Consider the following 7922-nt stretch of genomic DNA (forward strand, 5'->3'; position numbering starts at 1 on the left):
CAAAATGGATGAAAGTAGAAAAGAACCTTAAAAAAAACATAAAAATAAATGTCAATAATAATCCAGAGGACAGAACTACAGACCTTATAGTCATTGCGAAAAATAATAAAGGGTCATTATATCCTAGTTAGGCTTCAATGAAGAGCATGACCTAGAAGCAACTTGGGGAGGAAGGGGTTTCTTAGGCTTGTGTATCCTGGGCCATAGTCTATTGAGGAAAGTAGAGGCAGGAACCTGTAGGCAGGAACTGAAGCAGAGGCCATGAAGGAACGCTGCATACTGGCTTGCTTCCCACTGGCTTGCTCAGCCTGCTTTATTATACAACCCATGACCACCAGCTGGCATTGTCCACAGTGAACTGGGCCCACCCACATCAATCAAGAAAATGCTCTACACACTTGCCCACAGGCCGTCTGAGGGAAGTATTTCTCCACTGAGGCTTCTGTTCCCAAATAACTCCAGCCTGAATTGAGTTGACATCAAACAACCAGGATTTATGAACTGAGTTTGGCCAATAAATGCAGGGACCTAGGTGAAATATATAGTGTATTAAAGAAATCAGAATCATTGTTTAAAATATTCTGCTAAGTTCAAGGCCTGGGTAGGTTAAATAATGAATCCTATCAAAATTAAAAGGAAGAAAAAGATGCTAATCTTCACCATACACCTCCAGGAAACAGACAGGAAACAATGCCCAGCTTGTCTGTGTGTCTGTCTGCCTGTTTGTTGAGAAAAGGTCTCATTACGTAGCTCAAGCTAACTTTGAACTTGAGCTGCCTCCGTCTCCCAAGCTGGGATGAGAGGTGAGCACCAGCATGCCCGGCTTCTTTGTTCCAGTTTGGTTCCTTGTAGGTGACGGAATTCATCACACCTTCCATTTTAGGGCTAGAATCCCTGGCATCACTGTGACCATCTGTCATGAGAGATCATGAGATATGAACTCCAGGTCCAAGAAGCCAGAGGGAAGACTGAATTTCCTTCAAGCCTTCCTACTGAAAACATTCCAAAGTCATTGTGACAGGAAGTGGAAGTCATTGAGTATGCAGTCAAAACGTGACTGCAGAAGTTTATAGAGGGCCCTGGAGAGATGGCTCAGTGGTCAAGAGCAATGACTGCTATCCCAGAAAACCTGGACCTGATTCGCAGCACCACAGGTGCCTCACAACCACGTGTAACACAAGTAGTGCGCGCCTGTAATGCCAGCACTCAGGAGGCAGAGGCAGGTGGATCTCTGTGAGTTTGAGTCTGGCTTCTTTTATCTAGTGAGCACCAGGACAGCTAAGGCTAGACAGAGAGACCATGTCTCCCCCTCCCCAACCCCGAAAAAAAAAAAAATTAAATACAAAGCCAGAAATAACTGAAAAGTTGTAAGAACATTTTTAGTGAAAGACTGAATAAATCTCAGTCCCAAATTAAAACTTTTAAAACTTTGTATAAGAAAAAGAGTGTCTTTAGCAATCTTTTGTTTTACTTTCTCTTTTTATTTTTGCGTGTATATTTATGTCTCGTGTCTATGTGTACACGTGTTAAGTGTGTGTATAATTGTGGTGGCCTGAAGTTGAGGCTGAGTGTCTTCCTCATTCAGTCTCCTCTGTGTTTATTGAGGCAGGGCCTGGGAGCCCTGAGCTTGCTGACTCCAGTGAATCTGGCAAACAGCACAGCTGCCTGGCTTCTGTGTGGGTTCAGGGGATCCAAACCCCAGCCCTCATGCTTACCCAGCAAGCATCTTATCCAGAGGCCTCTCCCAGCCCTGAAAAAAATGTAAACTTTTTATAATGAATAACAGTTGTCGATTTAGTAAGAATAAACTTTTAAGAAAATAAAATCTCTGTAATTTTAATCGTATTCACATTCTTTATCTATATATTTTAAATCTGTGTGCAATGCAAAAAAAACTTTCTCACCAATATTAAGATCATGGCAATGTTAGGCCATGAAGATGCCTCCTCACAGGTAAGGACGCGTGCTGTCAAGCTTGGTGATCTGATTTCAACCCCTGGGATCCACAGAGTAGAAGGAAACAGACAATACGTTGTCCTCTGACTCCCACACATGCACACCACACACATACACACAAAGTAAATGATAAGATTTTTAAGATAAGAATATTTACTGATTCTCTTCCATTTAGCCTTATATTCTACATTAGCCAGTAAATAAATAAATTTAAGAATTGGAAAAAACAGACTTACAGATTGGTCAAAGAGAAGTTAAGCTGTTTCTTATTCACACAGGACAACATTGTGTACCTATTAAGTACTAATCAATTTACCAAAAAAGGATATGAGATTAATAACTGGCCTTGGTAGGATCACAGAGAACAAGATCAATACACAAAATCAATTGCATTCTGAACACTGGCAGGAAACAAGTAGAAAGTAAGCCGTAAAATGCCTTTCATAATAGCAACAAAATACGTGATACAACACCGAGAACGGATTCTATGAAGCACGTAGAAGACTTGCAGCTCTGAGCTGGAGAGGTGGCTCAGCATGTAAGAGCACTGGCTGCTCTTCAAGAGGACCAGGGTTGAATTCCTAGCACTCACATGGTAGCTCAGGGCCATCTGTAATTCCATCTCCAGGGAATCCAATGCTGCCTTCTTGCTTCTGTAAGCACCAAGCTCACACACAGTGCACATGCATGCAGGAAAATACCTATACACATACATACAATGCAGGTAAAACACCCATATACACATACACCAAAAAAACCAAACAAATCTTAAAACAAACAAACAAGACTTATACACTAAAAACCATAGAGGCCTGCTGAAAGAAATATGAACTCTGCCGTATTAAGAAAAAAAAAACAACTTGGTATGATTAAGCTGTCAGCTCTGCCCAAATTGATCTACAGATTCAACAGTCTCTCTCTCTCTCTCTCTCTCTCTCTCTCTCTCTCTCTCTCTCTCTCTCTCTCCACTTATTCTTATTTTTATTTATGCGTATGTATGACATCTGAGTGAGTGAACATCACAAGTATGCATGGGTTCTCTGAAGCTGGAAAGGGGCATTGGATCCCCTAGAGCTGGAGGCACATGCAGCCGTGAGCCGTCCCACATGGTGCTGAGAGATGAATGAGGTCTTCTACGGGTGCAGTGAGCACTCTTAACAGAACCAGCTCTCCAGCCCTCAGCAACTTTTCTTTTTAAACAACCGTTTGGGGACTGGAGAGATGCTCAAGTGCAGAAGAGCACCTATTCTGCAAACATGAAGACCTAAGTTCGAATAACCAGTGCCCACATAAGAAGCTGAGCATGGCTGCATCTCCTGTAACCCTGCATTGAGAGGCAGAGACAGGAGGACTCTGAGCATTTACTGCCAGTCAGTCCAGCTGAAACTAGCAGGGTTCTGGCTCAGTGAGAGACCCTGTCTTTAAAAGAGAGGGTGGGTGCAGAGTGGTTGAGAAGCGCGCGCACACACACACACACACACACACACACTCGTCTTAACTGTAAGTAACTGTCCTCATCTGCTTTCCCATATTAGTGGCAAAGCTGAGGACTTAGGGCAGGAGCCATATGGCCCACAAGGTCTTAAGTAACATCTGGTCCGTACAGAAATAGTTTGCTGACCTCGTGATGCTAAATGCCTGTGTATAACATACCGCTACTGCAATTCTTAGCCCACCAGGCATGAGGCCTCCATGATCCCTACTCCTTATTACAGCCTATTAGAACACAGGTACACCAGAGTCACTCTAGAAACAATCTTTAATCCCTTCTAATTTCTTTAAAAAACATAAATTGTCCACAAATTACAGCACTTCATAATTAATAGTAGGGTACTTGCGACATCCTTCACAATTCCCCACAAAGCAGCCATTGAAAACTGGTCCTACTGGAAAGAAGATAATTATACATTAAAGTTGGATGGTGTGTAAATATGCAAATGAGGCATCATAAGTCTTGTTTAACCCGCTTTATAAATGAGGAGGCTCACTGACAAGTGCATCTGCTAGGGCCTGCGAGAGGCAGAAAGGCTAACTAGTTAGGAAGGGGAAACCAATGAGACAGTGGAAGAGAGAACTAAATGAGTGGTTGTGGATTGGTCGGGGGTAATAACTGTAGGAAAGTCTGGGTTCTGATAGGATTGCCCTAGATATGGTGGGAAATTTGTGAAGAAATATCAATTCAGCCACTGTAAACAAAGGTTATAAGTTCCATTTGCAAGTGTTTAAAACGGTGCTTTTATTTTTATTTTATTTATTTTTAAATAAATAAATAAGCACTGTGAGACAGGGAACTCATGGTGTACAGCAGGCTGGCCTCAAACTCATCAATCACCTGCTTCCTCCACCTTCCAAGTGCTGGAATTAGAGGCGTGCACCACTGTGCCCAGGACGGGTACTTCTCGAATTGATGAGCTTCAAAGTCATCTGGTTGCCTTTGTCTTCTGATGCTGGGATGAAATAACCAATGCTCAGTGATGTACAAAAAAAAAAAAAAAAAAAGGCACGAGCCTGTCGTCTAGAAAGGCTAAGCTGCATAGTGTCGTGGTCCGCCTCAGTGTGGCCTAGCAGCAGGAAGGGCCGTGTGCAAAGGAGAATGTGTGTGAATGGGAAGCAAGAAAGTGGGAGGTATCCAGGGTCCGTCCCTTGGGGTAGCCCATCAGCCCTACAACAACTGCATTAATCCCTTTCAGAGGCCCTGCCTCCTTGGTTTGCCCCACCCCCTCAACAGCATTGCACTGAACATAAGCTTCTGCGGCTGAACCTTTGAGAGAGCCTTCCAAATCCTAGCTCTGATGTCATACACTTTTGGTGATGAGCCTAGCGCCTAACGGCTGAGCCACCTCTCCAACCTATAACCCTGATGTCTTCTTAGAACGCAGGTTCTCAGTCAGCGATGTGAGAGGAGAGGAGCAATAGTCGACATTTGTTCTTCTCTGCTTCTGTGTGTATGTGTTTGTGTGGTGAATGTGTGTTAGTGTTTGTGTGCGTGTGTGTGTGCACATACGTGTATGTGAGGTGTGCATGTGTGTGCTTGCTTGCATGTTTACATGTATGTATGTGAACACAAGAGGTTGATTTCAAGTCCTTTTCTCTATCGATGTCTGTTGCAGTTTTAAACTAATTATTTTCTGTGTGTGCAAACACACCAAACGCACATGTTTTAGGTCAAAGAACAGCTCTTCGGAGTCGGTTCTCCCCTTCCTCCTTACTGAGGCATGGTCTCTCTTGTCTCTATTGTGTTGTGTCTGCCTGGCTAACTGGCCCTCAAGCTTCTCCATTTCCCATCTCAGTGTAAGAGTGCAGAGATGACATATGCATGTCGTTGCATTGACTTTTTATATGGGTTCTTAGGATCACACTAGGATCCCCAGTCCTGTGTGGCGAGCACTTTCACCCACTGACACAGCTTGCCAGCTCAACGCTCCCCTTTGATTTTTGAGACAGGGACTTTTACACAGCTCGGGGCTGGTCATTTTGGCTAAACTCACACTGGCCAGCAAGTGCTCCAGGATCCAACAGTTTCTACCTCAACAGTGCTGGTTACAGGCGTGAGGAACAGTGGTCCTCCCTTTATAATAAGAGTGCTGGAGACTCAGAGCGTCAAAAGCAAAGCCGTTCGTTTTTTGACCTTGCCAAGTCCAGCATCAGCTTAGAGAAAAGATAAAAATGGCTGGTATGCTGGTTTGGGACAAGATACATTTTCTGAATCTTGAATTTCTCACTGGCCTGAGTTCTTTGGAGGAGGTGTCCAGTGTTGCCCTCTTCCTTCTCCTCCTCTTCCTCCTCACCCCCCTCCTCAGTTCCCCATCCTGTTGGTTCACAACAAGAATGTATCTAATGTATACTCTGGGGCTCAAGATTCCCTCCTTCTCTGATACATGGGCTCAACCACAGAGCAGACTGCCTGGAACTTGTCACCCCTAGGATGGACAGAGACCGCCTAGAGAAGCAGCAGCTAGGGAGGGCAGGGGCCTATGCTTCTCTGGTGAACACACCTCATGCTGAAAATGGATCCTAATATCTATTTCTAGTCCAGGACACATCACACCTGTCTCTTTCCTGGTGTTCAGGGTCAAACTGAAGTCCCCATATTTGCATGGCAAACACTTGGCTCACAGAGCCACATTCTGCATTTTTAACAAGCTCCCAGGTGATTCTGGGATGGCTGGTTTGGGGACATTTTCTGCAGCAAGGTAGTAAAAGTGACTAATGAAAACCCGAGAGTGGAAGGTGCAGGGGGCTCCTTCCAGAGAGTGGTTTTCATGCAGCCAGAAGAGGTTGTCCATCATCCATCATGTCAAGATGTGCTGTGGTGCGGATCCTGACTGTCCCCTAAGGCCCGTGTGGCAGAAGCTTGATGTTCACCTTGGCACAATTGGTATGTTGTTGAAATCTTTAAGCCTGGTTGAAAATCTGGTTATGAGTCTGTGCCCTTGAACAGGATACAGGGACCCTGTTCATTTCCTGGGAATTCCGAGGTGAGCACCTACCATACCTCCCCTGTCTCACCACAGCCTCCAAAGCAATAGTGAACCAACCATGGACTGAAACCTCTGAAACCATGGGCAAAATAACCTTTCTTATAAATTGGTTCCCTCCATCATTTTATCGTAGTAACAGAAAGTTGGCTAACACACGGCAAGAATGCAAAAAAGCTTACAATCTTTTTAAATTAATATTTATTTTAATGTGTGTGAGTTCTTTGCCTGCATTTATGTATGTATAATGTATGCAGTGCTCCTGGAGGCCAGTAGAGGGTGTCAGATGCCCTGCAGCTGGAGTTACAAACTGCTGTGAGCTGCCATGTGGGTGCTGGGAACTGAACCTGATCCTCTCTCTCTGCAAGAGCAGTAAACGCTTTTAACCATTGAACCAGCTCTCCCGCTCTGAGCGTTTGCAATTTTGAGGAGATTCTCAGTGCAGAAAAGATGATGATCCAGAGCAATCAAGTACACAGAAGAGGAGCTGGGGTTGGGGGCTGCGGAAAGACATGGGAGGAAGAAGGAGAGAAGAGAGGGGGAGGGAATGTACTGTCCTTAAGTTCTGAGGAATACTAAGCTTCAACGATAGCTCATTGTAGTCTTTGCAACTCATGGGTCCTGATGGTCCCTGGCCCTTCCCTTGCTTTGTCTGTCCTTACACAGCTTCCTTTAGGCCAGAGGACATAGTTTCTAGGCCTGTTTATAGCTTCATCATCCCTTCTGCTAGAAAGCCCTCTCATCCCATTACCATAGAGCCACCTTAAGAGCTGAGCCCAGAGTCCTCTCCCTGTGGTTGATTGGTCCAGGTGTAGACACCTGATCCTAGTTCAGCCAAATATATTTCGTCCCTGGGATTAGTCAACTAGAAATCTGTCAGTGTCAAAAGTTATCGGGTACAAAATCTGCTAGTTGTTGGCAGTTGTCTTAGAAACCTGCACCAAGAACAATTAAAGACAGGTGATGCAAGAGAGCCCTGGCAGAAGTCCCGTCCTCACCCAGCTATTCCTGAGCCTAACTACATCCCTTCCCTTCCCATGAATTGGTTATTCAACAGTCCCTTCCATGACCCAGAGATTTCCCACTACTGCCTAGGTGAGCTTGAGTCACTTACACAGAATCCTGAGTAAGGCCTGCCAACCCTTTCCCTGCATGGCCCCAGTCCCATGCCACCTGCCCTCCGGCCTCCACCCTTTGTACTGCAGCCTTCCCCAGGTATGCCCACAGGACACCACCAGGCCCAGACCAGCTGGTGGTAAGGACCATCAACTCTAGTGTTAGTCTTGGTGGATGTTAATGTGTCACTGAGCACCAATGTACCAAATGGCTGTGTCATGGCAACAGCAGAAGGGAGCCCACAGAAGCCTCATCGTTGGCACGCTGGGGCCTCCACTGGCAGATTGCTGAGACCCTGGGGGCAGAAGTTAATTTGCATAACTATTTGCAATGCACAGTTTCTTTTTTATTCACTCAAGCTAAATTAAATTC

The sequence above is a fragment of the Mus pahari genome, chromosome 4, assembly GCF_900095145.1.
Source record: "Mus pahari chromosome 4, PAHARI_EIJ_v1.1, whole genome shotgun sequence".
NCBI classification, from domain to species: domain Eukaryota; kingdom Metazoa; phylum Chordata; class Mammalia; order Rodentia; family Muridae; genus Mus; species Mus pahari.